Raw genomic sequence first — 14093 nt, forward strand, 5'->3', positions numbered from 1 at the left:
GGTACGGCGGCGAGGGCGAGGCTAGTAGATCGTAGCTGGCGGGTGGGCGTGTAGAAGGTCAGTCGGTCGTTGAGGTACTTGGGGCCCAGGTCGTGGAGAGACTTGTGTGCGTGGGTGAGGAGCCTGAACGTGATCCTCTTGTTGATGGGGAACCAGTGCAGGTCCCTCAGGTGGCCGGAGATGTGGCTGCACCGGGGGATGTCCAGGATGAGTCGGGCGGAGGCGTTCTGGATGCGTTGGAGTCTCCTCTGTAGCTTGGCTGTGGTTCCGGTGTAGAGGGTGTTTCCGTAGTCCAGTCGGCCGGTGACGAGTGCCTGGGTGACCGTCTTCCTGGTTTCGGTCGGGATCCATCGGAAGATCTTGCGGAGCATGCGTAGGGTGTTGAAGCACGATGAGGAGACGGCGTTGACTTGTCTCGTCATCGAGAGGGAAGAGTCCAGGATGAAGCCCAGGTTGCGTGCGTGGTCTGTTGGCTTGGGAGCGGTGCCCAGGGCGGGAGGCCACCAGGAGTCGTCCCAGGCGGAAGGCGATGGTCCCAGGATGAGGACTTCCGTCTTGTCCGAGTTCAGTTTAAGGCGGCTGTTCTTCATCCACTCGGCGACGTCTTTCATCCCTTCGTGTAGGCTGGTTCTGGTGGTTTCGGGGTCCCTGGTGAGGGAGAGGATCAGCTGGGTGTCGTCGGCGTAGGAGATGATGTTGAGGTTGTGTTGGCGTGCGATGGCTGCAAGAGGTCTCATGTAGACATTGAAGAGGGTGGGGCTGAGTGAAGATCCTTGTGGTACGCCGCAGATGACTTCGGTGGCCTCGGATCAAAACGGGGGAAGGCGAACTCTCTGTGTTCTTCCGGCGAGGAACGAGGTGATCCACTCCAGTGTCTTCTCTTGAATGCCGATGTTGCTTAGGCGTTGGACTAGAGTGCGGTGGCAGACAGTGTCGAACGCTGCAAAGAGGTCCAGGAGGATGATGGCCGCTGTTTCCCCGTTGTCGAGCAGGGCTCGGATGTCGCCGGTGGCTGCGATCATGGCGGTCTCGGTGCTGTGTTTGGCTCTGAAACCGGACTGCGAGGGGTCAAGGGATCCGTTCGTCTCAAGGAAGGCGGCCAGCTGTCTGTTGACGATCTTCTCGATGACTTTCGCAGGAAAAGGGAGGAGCGAGATGGGGCGGAAGTTCTTGAGGTCGGTGGGGTCCGCTGTTGGTTTCTTCAGTAGGGCGCTGAGCTCGGCTTGCTTCCAGCTCTCCGGGAAGGTGGCGGTGTTGAAGGAGCAGTTGATGATGTTCCGGAGTTGGGGTGCGATGGTGGAGTCGGCCTTGTTGAAAACGTGGTGGGGGCAGGGGTCGGTCGGAGATCCGGAGTGGATGGTGTTCATCGTGCAGGCTGGGTCTTCGGTGGTCACCGTGGTCCAGGTGCGGAGGGTGGCGGTGGGGGGCGTTGGTTCGACGGTTGGGTGCGTGGATGGTGCGCCGAAGCTGTTGTGGATGTCGGCGATCTTGCGGTGGAAGAACGAGGCGAGAGAGTCGCAGAGATCTTGTGAAGGAGTGATGTCGTTGTTGCCGGTGCTGGGGTTGGAGAACTCCTACGATGCTGAAGAGTTCCTTGCTGTCGTGGGCGTTGTTGTCTAGTCGTTCCTTCAGTGATTTCTTCTTGGTGGTGCGGATAAGCTGGTTGTGCTTGCGGGTGGCTAGTTTGAGGGCGGTCATGTTGTCTGTGGTCTGGTCACGGAGCCAGGCTTTCTCGAGGGTGCGGCAGTTCTTCTTGGAGTCCTGGAGTTCGCCGGTGAACCAGGAGGCCTGCTTGCTTCTTCGTCTGCTGGGAGGGTTCTTCAGTGGTGTGAGGTCGTCGGCGCAGGAGGTCAGCCACTGTGTGAAGTTGCGGGCTGCTTCGTTGGGGTCCGTTGTGCTGGCGGGAGGGTTCTGGCTGAGGGAGGTGGTGAGCTGGTCGGCGGTGATCTTGCTCCAGCTCCTGTGAGGAGCCTGTTGCGGGTGGTGGTGGGTCGTGGTTCTTCTGAAGCTGAAGTGGACGCAGCTGTGGTCGGTCCAGTGGAGTCCGGTGGCGTGGTTGAAGGTGATGTGCTTGCTGGAAGAGAAGACGGGATAAAGCGTGTGGCCGGCGTAGTGGGTGGGGGTGTTAACCAGTTGCTTGAGTCCGAGGTTGGCGAGGTTTTCCAGCAGGGCGGCAGTGTTGCGGTCCTTGTTGTTCTCCAGGTGGAAGTTGAGGTCCCCTAGGAGGATGTAGTCGGCGGAGGGGAGGGCGTGCGGGCTGATGAAGTCCGTGATGTCTTCGCTGAATTGTGTGCGGGGTCCCGGGGGTCTGTAGACGAGGGTGCCTCTGAGGGTCGTCTTTGGGTCAGTGTGTATCTGGAAGTGGAGGTGCTCGGCGGCGGAGAAGGTGTCGTTGGAGTCGGTCGTGATGCGGATGGTGTTCTTGTGGATGATGGCGATGCCTCCTCCGGTCTGGTTGACGCGGTCCCACCTGATGATCTTGTACCCGTCCGGGATGGCGATGGCGATGTCGGGGGCTGAGGAGATGTTCATCCAGGTTTCCGTGAGGAAGGCGATGTCTGGTGAAGTTGTGTTGAGGAGGTTCCAGAGTTCCACGGCGTGTCTGTGGACGGAGCGGGTGTTGAGCAGGATGCACTTCAGGTGGTTGCTGCTGGTGTTTGGCTTGGCGGGTGCGGTGCAGGTTCGGAGGCAGGTGAACTTGCAGGTTTTGCAGGTGAAGGGTCCGTGGAAGCGTTTCGGGGTGGCCCGGCAGCAGGCGGGGTACCGTCCGGCATTGAGTGCGTTGAGGGCGGCGGCGTCGTAGGTCAGACGGGTCGTCTTGCATCAGCGGGAGCCAGGGGTCCTGGCGCTGGGCACGGGCCAGGTGCGGACGGGCGCAGACGGGCTTGCCTTTGGCGCGCCTTCAGCACACAATCGGCGTGCCCGCTGCGCGTGAACGCTGCGCGTACGCGTGACCTCTGCCATAAATGGAGAGTGGGGGGGCTGGGAGGTGGGAGCGAGGTGGCGAATGGGAGGGCCGAGATGTCGAGGGGGCGGGCCGCGGGGGAGCAGCGGCAGGGAGCGGGGTGGGGGCTGGGGGCTAAGGTACATCCAAGGCAGGGGGCAAAACGGCGGACAATCCGGGGCACAGAGTCAGGGGGGCAGCGGGGAACACACACACAGCACGGACACGCTAGGGACGCAGACAGGGCACAGCGGAGGCAAGCACACACGACGCAGTCAGGGGCACAGCGTAGGCAAGGTGGCAGAGCTCACCCACGCAGGAAAGACGGCAGAGCTCACACCCGCAGTCAGGGGCACAGCGGAGGCAAGGCAGCGAGCAGGTGGTGGCGGCAGGGGGACCGGGTGACCTCGGGAGGAGCCACGTGGCGGGTTGAGCAGCCGCCACTGACGAGGTCAGGCTGGTCACCTAAAGGTAGGCTATGGGGGGAGTCTCCTATACCTCAAACTAGGTTCCTCTCATACATGATGAATGAATGAATGAATGAAGGGAATCTTTTATCGTGCAACTTAGCCCAAGGGCATCAAGGCGCCGAAGCAGGTCATCTAATATGTAATCCACCGATGTAGGCTATTACAGATATACTTCAGAGAAGAACCAGGTTTTCAGTGCTTTGCGGAACAGAGCAGGCGAAGGTTGCCCTAAGAGTTCGGGGGGGAGAGAGTTCCAGAACCTGGGTACAACCGAGGAAAATGCTCTGCCTTCCCATTTCGCTCTTACAAACCTAGAAACCTCAAGGAGATTTTTTTAGAAAAACAAAGGGATCGGCTAGGGGAGTAGGAGTGAACAAGTGACCTGATCCCCTCTGGACCTGTACCATGAAGACCCCCATGGGCACGGCAGAGAATCTTAAAAGAGATCCTGGACTGAATGGGAAGCCAGTGTAGGCTTCTCCGGGCTGACGAGGCCAAGGCAAGTCTAGGGAGGTTTAGAACCATCTTCGCCGCCGCGTTCTGGACCATTTGGAGATGATGGATAAGGCTCTTATTTATGCCCACATAGAGGGCATTACAATAGTCCAGTCTTGAGGAAACTAAAGCCACAGTGGCCTGTTTCCGGGCATCAGGGGAGAGATAGTGGGCAATCTTTCTGAGAACCCTGATGATGCCACATAAGGTGGAGACAGTCCTACAGACCTGACGGTCAAAGGAAAGTGCAGTGTCCATTAGCACCCCTAGGTTCCTAGCAAACTGGTGGGGAGGAGGGCAATCCCCGAGTGAGGGCGGCCACCAATCATTTGACCAGATATCCTGACTGCCCCCAAAGATCAGCACCTCTGGTTTCTCCCCGTTTAGTTTCAGGAAGTTCTGTACCATCCACTGAGACACAGCCTCCATGCAGTTCCTGAAATTCAGGGCAGAGTCCTTCACAGTCTGCATGAGAGAGACCATTATTTGAGTGTCATCAGCATAAGACAGTACCTCCAGCCTAAAAGATCTAACTACCCTGGCAAGTGGGGCCACATAGATGTTAAACAATGTAGGGCTCAATGAAGAGCCCTGGGGAACCCCACAATGTACAGGCTTAGGGGCAGATAGAAATGGGCCCAACTTCACTCTCTGTTCCCTTTCATTAAGAAAGGAAGCCAGAAGACTCATGTGGAGGACCTCCGACCCCTATATCCCTGAGACGGGCGACCAAAATAGATGGAGACAGGGTATTAAAAGCCGCCGTCAGGTCTAGCAGGACCAAGAGAGGAGTATGGCCCTTATCGACCTGGGAGCAGATGTTATTGACAACTACAGTAAGGGCAGTTTCAGTGCTATGAGATCTCCTAAAGCCGTGCTGGGAGACATCCAGGAGGGCAGAGTCCCCAAGGAAAGAACTAAGGTGCCGATTAAGGTGAGATTCCAGCATCTATGCAGGGGCAGGAAGAAGTGAAATGGGGCGGAAGTTTTTCAGAACCCCTGGATCCAATGTTGACTTTTTAGGAAGATGTTTAACAACCGACATCTTCCATAAAGGGGAAACACTCCCTCCGAGATCACATGATTCATGACATTCATGAGAGGGGGAATAACCACTTCCCGACAGGCCTTTAGGACTTTAAGCGGGCAGGGGTCTAAAGGGGGGACCGATTTGGTGTTGTCCAGAAGCTGGATCATCAGCTCAGGAGTAAGAAGGGGGAAGGACAGGAGACTCGGAGGGTGTCCGCCGGACAAACTCCCAACTCTAGGAGGAGCAAGAATAGTGGGAGGTCCCATACCAAAATTTAAGGATTCAAGTGTGCCATAGATATCCACGATCTTTGAGTGGAAAAAGACCAAGATATTGTTGCACAACTCTTGGGATTCCACTACAGGGTCAGCTACCTGGGGAGAGGATAAGGAGTCTATGATTTTAAAAAGATCTCTGGGAGAGTTGAGGGAAGCAGTAATCTTGGAGAAATAGGCCCTCTTTTCCTCCACAATGGCTAGCTTGTATTCCTTTAAATGGAGTTTGTGTTGTTCCTTCTCCAAGGGATCCAACTGAGCCCGCCAGAGTCTCTCCTGTTTACGACACCCTTGTTGCAGCAGCCTAAGTGTGTCCGAGAACCAGGGGGCCAAAGGACTCTTTCTCGCAGAGTAATGCTGTTTAAAGGGGGCCACGATATCCAAAGCCCCTGAAATATTACTCACGAGTTCAAGAGCAGCAAAATTGGCGTCCTGAAATTCAACGGGCGTCTATTTATTCAAATAGGGAGAGAGAACCTCGTTATGAATAGCTTTAAAATTCCTTTTGACTTCCCACTTCCTAGCATCCGGAAGAGAAAGGGCTGCATCCTGAAATGACAGCTCTAACGGAACTGTGGTAAATAATTATTATTACCTTATCTTTGAATTTCTATATTAGTAAATACTTTAAATTAAGTAAAGAGAGGAGTCTGTGGTATTCGAGTAAAGAGGGATTTATTCAATAACTCGAGTTAAGGGAGAGCTCCTTCACCAGTCGGGTTCAGGAGTGGTCTGATGCTTTATTCACACAGCAGAATATTTATACAGATTCAGTCAGTAGGCAAAAACAGGGAAGTGATAAGCAGTAATTTCCAACAAGATGTGTCAAGGTATGGGCGTGTCTTGTGTCTCGTGAGAGTGCATGCAATGTGTCGAAATGTGCTCATTTCAGTTGAAGGCCCTTCCTCATCCGGGGGGGGGGGGTTTATCTCTCAGCTTAGAGTCAAGAACAGGAACTATCTTTTAAAACAGGAACTATCTGCTGCTGGTTCCCAGAATTGGCAGAACCACAGAAATGTGTGGTCAATGAACTAAGATGCCAGGTGCAGGGTGTCTTACAGTCAAGAACAGGAACTATTTCTTAAAACAGGAACTATCTGCTGCTGGTTCCCAGAATTGGCAGAACCACAGAAATGTGTGGTCACAGTGTACATCCTTGTGCTTCCTCTATTAGTTGGTGTGGTTTCAGGGCCTAACCTCGTGCTTCCTCTTTCAGTTGGGGGTGGTCACAGGGCAGCTGGTGTGACAGGCTGAGTTACCAACAATGGACAGGATGTGGCTGAGTCTCTGGCACAACTGGGGGAAGGCACACAGGCAGGCTTCTTGGAATTGGCTCGACCACAAGGAGCAGGGGGTTGTGCAAGATTCAATGGGGACGTGGAGGACAGTTTTCAGACAAGTTGCCTAGAGCATGGCAACACAAAATGGAATTTTAAAAATGCAGTTCAACAGGCGCTCCATTTGCCACGCCAAGGCAACAATCAAACGTGTCTAGATCAAATGTCCATTATTTTCTGGACCTCTCTCGATCTGCATGCACTGTACTCCAGGACATCTTCCTTTCCCTAATTACTTAACTTGGAGTTTAATAAAATATATATATGTATATATATATATTACCATAATTAGATCTCTCAACCTACACACATATAACTTGAATAGGGGCAAAACCAGATCATCCTTTACTAATCAGAATGGGAAGCAATCCATGGGCCCTACAGCTAATAGAGACTATCACTATTCCATCTGTGTCAGTCATTGTGTGGTATCAAATGGGCCTTAGATATTAACAATGCTTTCAGGTGAAATGGTGATACTCTTTGTCTGAATACAGGCCTGATACTGTTCTATTAAACAGAATACTACTCTTAAATGATGTCAGAAAACAGTAAGAACAGTCACACAAATCCATTTTTTTGTTGGACCATTTTGGAACATATCTAACATTTGCTCTAAATTATTAGACTGTAATTGCTTGTGCAACTCTGCCCAAAGTCCGTTTTAAGCCTCTTTGGTAGGCTTCTATTGTCCATCAAATCTGCTTCCATTTCCTCCTTCCGCGTGGGGCCTCTCGAACCATGCCTTTCCATGACGATGGTGCTTCTTAGTGTCTGTTGGAGTGCCCTCCTGGCAAACATTCACAGCTCACTTGAAAGTCTCAATGTCTCAAGGCAGTGCACCAATATCTCTCCTCTGCGGCAGGCACTACAGATACCATGCTCTTCTGTGGTCATGGGTGCAGATCATATTGTGCGGACCCAAGTGCTGTTAATCAGGAAAGAGCAACAGGCTTTCACGTTCAGCAACACTATCAGGCTCCAACACTTGTTATGCAGTGTCAGAAGGCGCTCGGGCTGCTCTTTCATTCTAATTTCCTTTCCACATGGGTACCGTAAATGTAGTGCCTTTTGCCAATCTTGGATCCTCCGGTGCACTGCCCTTCTGTTGGAGCAAAGGAAAAGGGGGGTGACCAAAACTCAGGCCAAGGGAGTCATAGGACCGCGTGCTGTCAGAGGTTACTAGCACATGACAGGTAAGAAACTGAAGCCTCAAACCAGCCCTGTCATCAACAACAGGGATCCTTCTCTTTCGCTCTTTTGCACTGAAACTCATTTTCAGCAATAAACAGGAAACCAGCTCCTCCTTATTCTCTGATGTCCAACACCATCTGATGGAGCAAGCACAATGCTTTGGAGATACCACTGATGAAGCACTGGCAATCGCTATCCAGCCTTGTCACTTTCTGGGTGCTGGGACTGTAGGTTCAAGACGTTCGCCCCTCATTTGTAGCTGTCACTGATGGGAGTTTAGGACTCATTTTCATCACTGTTCTGCAGGGTATCATGCGTCTTCCTTTTACTCTGGAAGATCCTGCAGAACCTAGTGATGTATGAAATGTGACACAGTTGTTAGTTATCTTCAAATTAAAGGAAAAACAATTGATTGTATTTAACAATGCGACTGTAAGCAGGTGGCCTGCAATCTTCGAGGGAGTGGCCATATGCCATGGGATTACTCTGGTCTAGAATGCATTGTCATGATCATAGGATATAAAAAAAAATATAAAAAAGGCAGTACTTCTAGTCTCTTCAATTGGGTACCCCTTCATTGTCCTCACTAACTACAATGTGAGAGCATATCCTCTGCCATCTAAGGGTAGCTAGCTACATTGGACTTCATATTGCATTGCCTAATAGGGTAAACATTTTGTTTTCTGAATGATTACATCTGTGTGTTCCTACATTCCTTATCTAGAACCTCTCAAAAGAATAATCGCATGATAGATTGTCAGAGGCATACAGATACGTCTCTTTAATAATGGGGCATCACATGCACGATGCAATACAGGCTAATGATCAAAAATGTGGAAACAAAAGACAAGAACTAGAGAGTTCTGGCATTTCCATGATTAGTACACATCTGATCCTACCAAAAATCAAAACAGCAGGAACAAAAACCCAACTAAAATAGGCATTGAAATTATGTCATGTTCTAAAAAATAAACGTAAGGTATTCTCTATTGAGGTGGAAAACTTGTCTACTATAGTAAAAGATCCTATTGGGTCATTTAACCAGTCCATCACTACCCTGACAGTCAGGCTATAAAAAACATCCAAGTGGGCATGAAGAAAATTCTTGAAAACCAGCCTGGTCATACAAAAGGGAATTATACATAATATGGGGGTCCCTAATACATCGCTACAATCTGGGAGTGTGGACCTGAACAATACACCAACAATAATAAAAGGGCTGACTGCTGAAAGGAATAAAGAAAAGGGAAATGGGACTGGGACACAGCTAAAGTCCCCCATAAGTAGGCCCAATGCGACATTGATTAGGGGAGAGGTGGCAAAAGGAAGATCTATAGAAGAACAAAAAAAATTACTTAGGTGATAGTCAGGCTTGTGACACAACACCATGAGTACAGGTGATACACAAAAACCAAAATAGTGCACAGATTTTAGGTCACCTTTTGCAAAAGCCATAGATTTATAATTCCTCCTTAGGGTCCAATCAGGTAGTATTTAATCAAGGGCTGCCTGTCCTTTAAGGGAAGGGGCAGTCATGGCTAACTGCAGGTGACACACTTTCAATCCTGTATAACTCTTTTATTTTTCTTCAATACCATTATAGCCAAATAGACATACACTGTTGAAGTGTTGTCTGTCATGTTCACAGAATGAAATAGCATATCTGTGAAATTTAGTAACCAGAACAAGTCCAACCAACTGTTGTGTAGCGATGGGCATCGTCATGACCATCCCCTCACAACACAGGGGAGCTTGTACCAGTATCAAAAAATAGCACTGACAAAACAACACAAAAACAAAAACATACAAAAAATAAAAACACACATGCCAAGCCATCAGGTATACTTGCTGCATACCAAGTACAGAAAGCATAGATAAATCATAATAACACATGCAAATGAGCAGTGACGCACAACACTATGTCATGCACTTTATGCACAGTGAACCTGCAGCCCAAAACCCAATATTCTGGCCCTGTTCCAATCTTTTCTACCCTCATTTCCTACCTATAGTCATTCAGTGCGCACATTTCACCTTTTTCCTCTTACAACTATGACCTTTTGTCAAACCAACTCACGTGTCTTGTCAGCCTTAAAAACCACCCAGAACAGTCCATGAATGATCTGTGGGCAGAAGCAAAAATACACAACACACAAAAAGGAAACACTTCCCATAACACATAAAAATATCAACTGTAACTTTAAATCGGAGGGGCGTGGCCGAGGAGGAGACCAAGATGGCCGCCTCTTGTTGAAGCTCCGCCGACTCGGGGAACCGACACTTGTAAAATGCAGTAACCCGCGATCCTAACGGGCACCCAAACCTACGATCCTGTTCTCCATCCTTTGCAGCACGACGGGTGCGAGTTTGAGGGCGGTGGCGGCAGCGGATCCGAAGATACGGCGACCCGACCGGCGGCCGGGTCAAGCGGGAGAGGCATCGGAGTCGCGAGGTGAAGGTAGGGGGCGCTGCGCGTGGAACGCCCTGGCGGCTGGCGGGGCCCGGCCGCGGCGATTTCCGCGCTCTAGGGGCTGGGGGCTCGGCTCCGCGGCGGACCTGTTGGAACCTGGCTCCCCCTGTGCGGCGCTGCGCGCTGGACACGCATCTGGGCCTTGCGGCCTGGAGTAGCGGGCTGAAGCCGGGAGCTCCATTTTGGCCGCGGCGGGGGCGTGGGCTCGGCTCTGGGGGCGGGTCGCTGTAAGGTTGGCCCGGGGGTCGCGCTGGACGTTACTGGTGCCAGCGCTGCCCTGCTTCGAGCCTGCGGCGCTACTGGCCTCTCCCTGCTCCCTGGAGCACCAGTGAGGGGAAGATCTGCACCCCGCCGGACCTGCCGGACCACAGAGGTGCCCGAGCAGACTGCCACGCGATCACCTGGCCCACTGCACGTGGAGCGCTCCCCATTGCTGCTTGGGGTCCCGGACTGGGGTGAGACCCGACCTGCCCCCCCGGGGGTACAAGACTCTTGCCCTGTTACAGCCCCACTGACGTTTTGGGGTGCTCTGGTGTGAAGTAACGTGTCAGCGCAGAAGATACGGAGGCCTAGACCCGGTGGCCCTGCTGCACTGCCACGATGGGTAAACGTGACCCTAATCAGCGCAAACTGAACTTTGCTGGAGCCTCCCTCCCCCTCGCTGACCCCCCACAAGAGGCCCAAACGGAGGCGACAGGAGGTGAAGACCCGGAGGATGCCACTTCCCTCATGACGGCCATGATGACTGAGATGAGGGCTGATTTCAAAGCGCTGGATGGGCGATTTGACACGCTGGAACGCCGCATGGCAGATATGGGCTCCAAATTTCAGGCGCACGACCGACGGCTAGACCTAGTAGAGTCCAGGATTTCTGATGTGGAGGATGGCGCGACGAAATCCCTGAAAAGATTGGAGAGAGTGGAAAGGATCCTCAAAGAGGTCGCCATTAAAAACGAGGACCTTGAGGCCCGGGGGAGAAGAAACAACGTGCGCATTACCGGCTTAGCAGAAACGACCCAAACTGGCCGGATGGACACTTTTGTTGAACAGTTGCTAATAGACCTGTTTGGCCGCGACTCCTTCACGCAGGGGTTCGTGGTGGAGTGTGCCCACAGAGCGCTAGGCCCCCGGCCCAGAACAGGTCTCCCGCCGCGTCCGATCATTGCTCGCCTTATGAACTTCAGGGATCGGGACGCTGTCCTCCGAGCGGCTCGAGATCGTGGTGTGGTGACATGACAAGGCAACACTCTATCCTTCTTTCCTGATTTCACCTTCACGGTCCAGGAAGCGCGCAAGAAATTTACTGGGGTTAAAGCTACGCTCAGAAATCTCGGCCTGCGATATGGAATGCTCTACCCCGCTAGACTTAAAGTGGACATTGATGGCAGGCCCCGCATCTTTGAGACACCGACGGAAGTCCAAGAATTTTGCCAACGTTACAAGCGGCGAGACGTAAGCCCGACCCGGTCTGCTACACAACCGCCGGCTTCTCCAGTCAGAAATGCCTCGCAGGCCAGCGTTGATCTATTTGCTGAGACCGGCAATGGCTGACGATCATGACCGGACACTTGGGGCTGCAGGTCCGCTTTCGTTGCTTCACATGCACCCAGATCATTGCGGTTACACAAGCTCTGACTTTCCAGCTCTGTATACCCCCGACCGGCGTGGCGTTGCCACTCCCCATGGCAGATGCCACTGTTGACTCACTACTTCTTTTCTTATTGCAGCTGTACTACAGTTTGACAATGCGCTTTGTAACTCAATGCTTTGTTTGGTTCGCTGCATGTTTTATGGGGATATGCCTCCCTGGGTTGTTTGGAGGCTGGGTGGGGGGAGGGGGTTGGGAGGGAACTTCATTTTGTTTAATGTTAATCCGCACTCAGTTGGCAGGCACACACCACATCACATTACATATTACATTTGACTTTGGCACACTCTGGATTGGAAATGTAAACTCGTACACTAATGGCTAGACAGACTACGCAGGCTGACTCCTCCCCGATCTCTCTGATGTCATGGAATGTCAGAGGTCTAAATGACACGAGGAAACGCAGGCAGGTCTTTAACTACCTGGGCAGACATAACGTTGACATTGTGTTTCTGCAGGAAACGCACTTGAGCCCTGCAGGGTCCCAGCTCCTGGCCAGGAGCTGGGGTTCACACCGCTTCTTCTCTGACTATAGCAGATATGCAAGGGGGGTAGCCATATTGGTGCATAAACGAATACCATTCATACTGCACTCCACGATAGGGGACCCGGAAGGTCGATACTTGGTGGTAACGGGCACCCTATTTCATCAGACGGTTACCCTGGTAAACGTGTATGGCCCTAATACTGACACCCCTGCCTTCTTCCAGGACCTCCAGGCGAAATTACTCACAATAGCCACAGGCCAGATGCTTGTCGGTGGGGATTTAAATTTACTCCTTAACCCCTCACAAGACGGGACTTCAACTGCAGCGGACTCCAGGAAGCACTCCAGACCAGTCCTAGTTGACATTTGCGATGACTATTCCCTCATTGACATCGAAGCTAGGCTACACGGGGGGACCCCGGAATACAAACACCATTCCAGCTTCCATAACACTTGGACGAGACTAGATTACTGGCTACTCTCCCCTGGGGTGGCTGGGTGGGTGACGTCTCATACTACACTCCCACGTACGCTGTCAGACCACTCCCCGGTGGCATTACGCCTGGGCATTCCCAGACCGGGCGGCTTTGAACGGCAGTGGCGATTCCCCGGTAAGGCCCTCGCTGACACGGTGTTCGCCGAAACACTCCGGACTGCCATCACTGACTACTTTGAGCTCAACACGGGGTCAGTAGAGACACACGTAACCTTGTGGGAGGGGTTTAAGGCCACTATCAGAGGGGTATGCATTGCTACACATGTGGGAGTCCTGCGCTCTATCAGATCCACACTCACTCGCATTGAGGCAGATATCCTAACGGTGGAAGAGGACCTACTCCAACATCCCTCTGAGGCACACGAGACGCGTCGTCTTACACTACTGTTAGAGTTTCGGGAAGAGGCGGATAGGGAGTTGCGCTTCCTAGCCACGCAACACTCGGCGCGGCAATACGGGGAGGGAGACAGACCCGGGAGGCTACTTGCGCACCTACTCCGCCCTCCGCGTCAAGCACAATACATAACGGGAATTACTGCCCCACATGGTAGACTGCTACACACCACCCCTGAAATCTGCCACACCTTCTTGTCATACTATACTGATCTCTATTCCTCTTCCATTGCCACTGACCTACGTGATCAATGCTCTTACTTAGACAAAATTGCATTGGTCTTCTTGGAAAAACACATGCAGGAGTTTCTCGCCCATCCAATAACAGTTGACTCGGTGGTGGAGGCCATTGACGCCCTACGGGGCTCAGCTGCTCCAGGCTTAGATGGCTTCTCGGCCGATTTTTATAAGGCCTACAAGGAAGAACTGGTTCCAGTGCTAATAGAGGTCTATGCTGAGGCTTTGGAGACGGGTATCCTGCCACCCACATTTAGGGAAGCAGTAATCATATTGCTCCCGAAGCCCGGAAAGGACCCGACCCTCTGTGGCTCCTACAGACCTCTTTCGCTGTTGAATACAGACTATAAAATCTTGGCAAAAATAGTGGCCACACGGCTCGCCCTCTTAATGGAATTCATCATATCCCCCGCCCAATCCGGGTTCGTGCCACACCGGTCCACCTCATTAAATTTGCGTACATTATTCGAAGTGATTCACCAGGTGGACCCCAGCACTCCGGCGGCCGCCGTGCTTTTGGACGCAGAAAAGGCGTTTGATTCCCTTGAATGGCCCTTTTTCCTATCAATAATGAGACGCATGGGTATGCCGGAGTGTTTTGTCTCCACGGTGGCGTT

The sequence above is a fragment of the Lissotriton helveticus genome, chromosome 2_1 (assembly GCF_964261635.1).
Source record: "Lissotriton helveticus chromosome 2_1, aLisHel1.1, whole genome shotgun sequence".
Classification (NCBI taxonomy): Eukaryota; Metazoa; Chordata; class Amphibia; order Caudata; family Salamandridae; genus Lissotriton; species Lissotriton helveticus.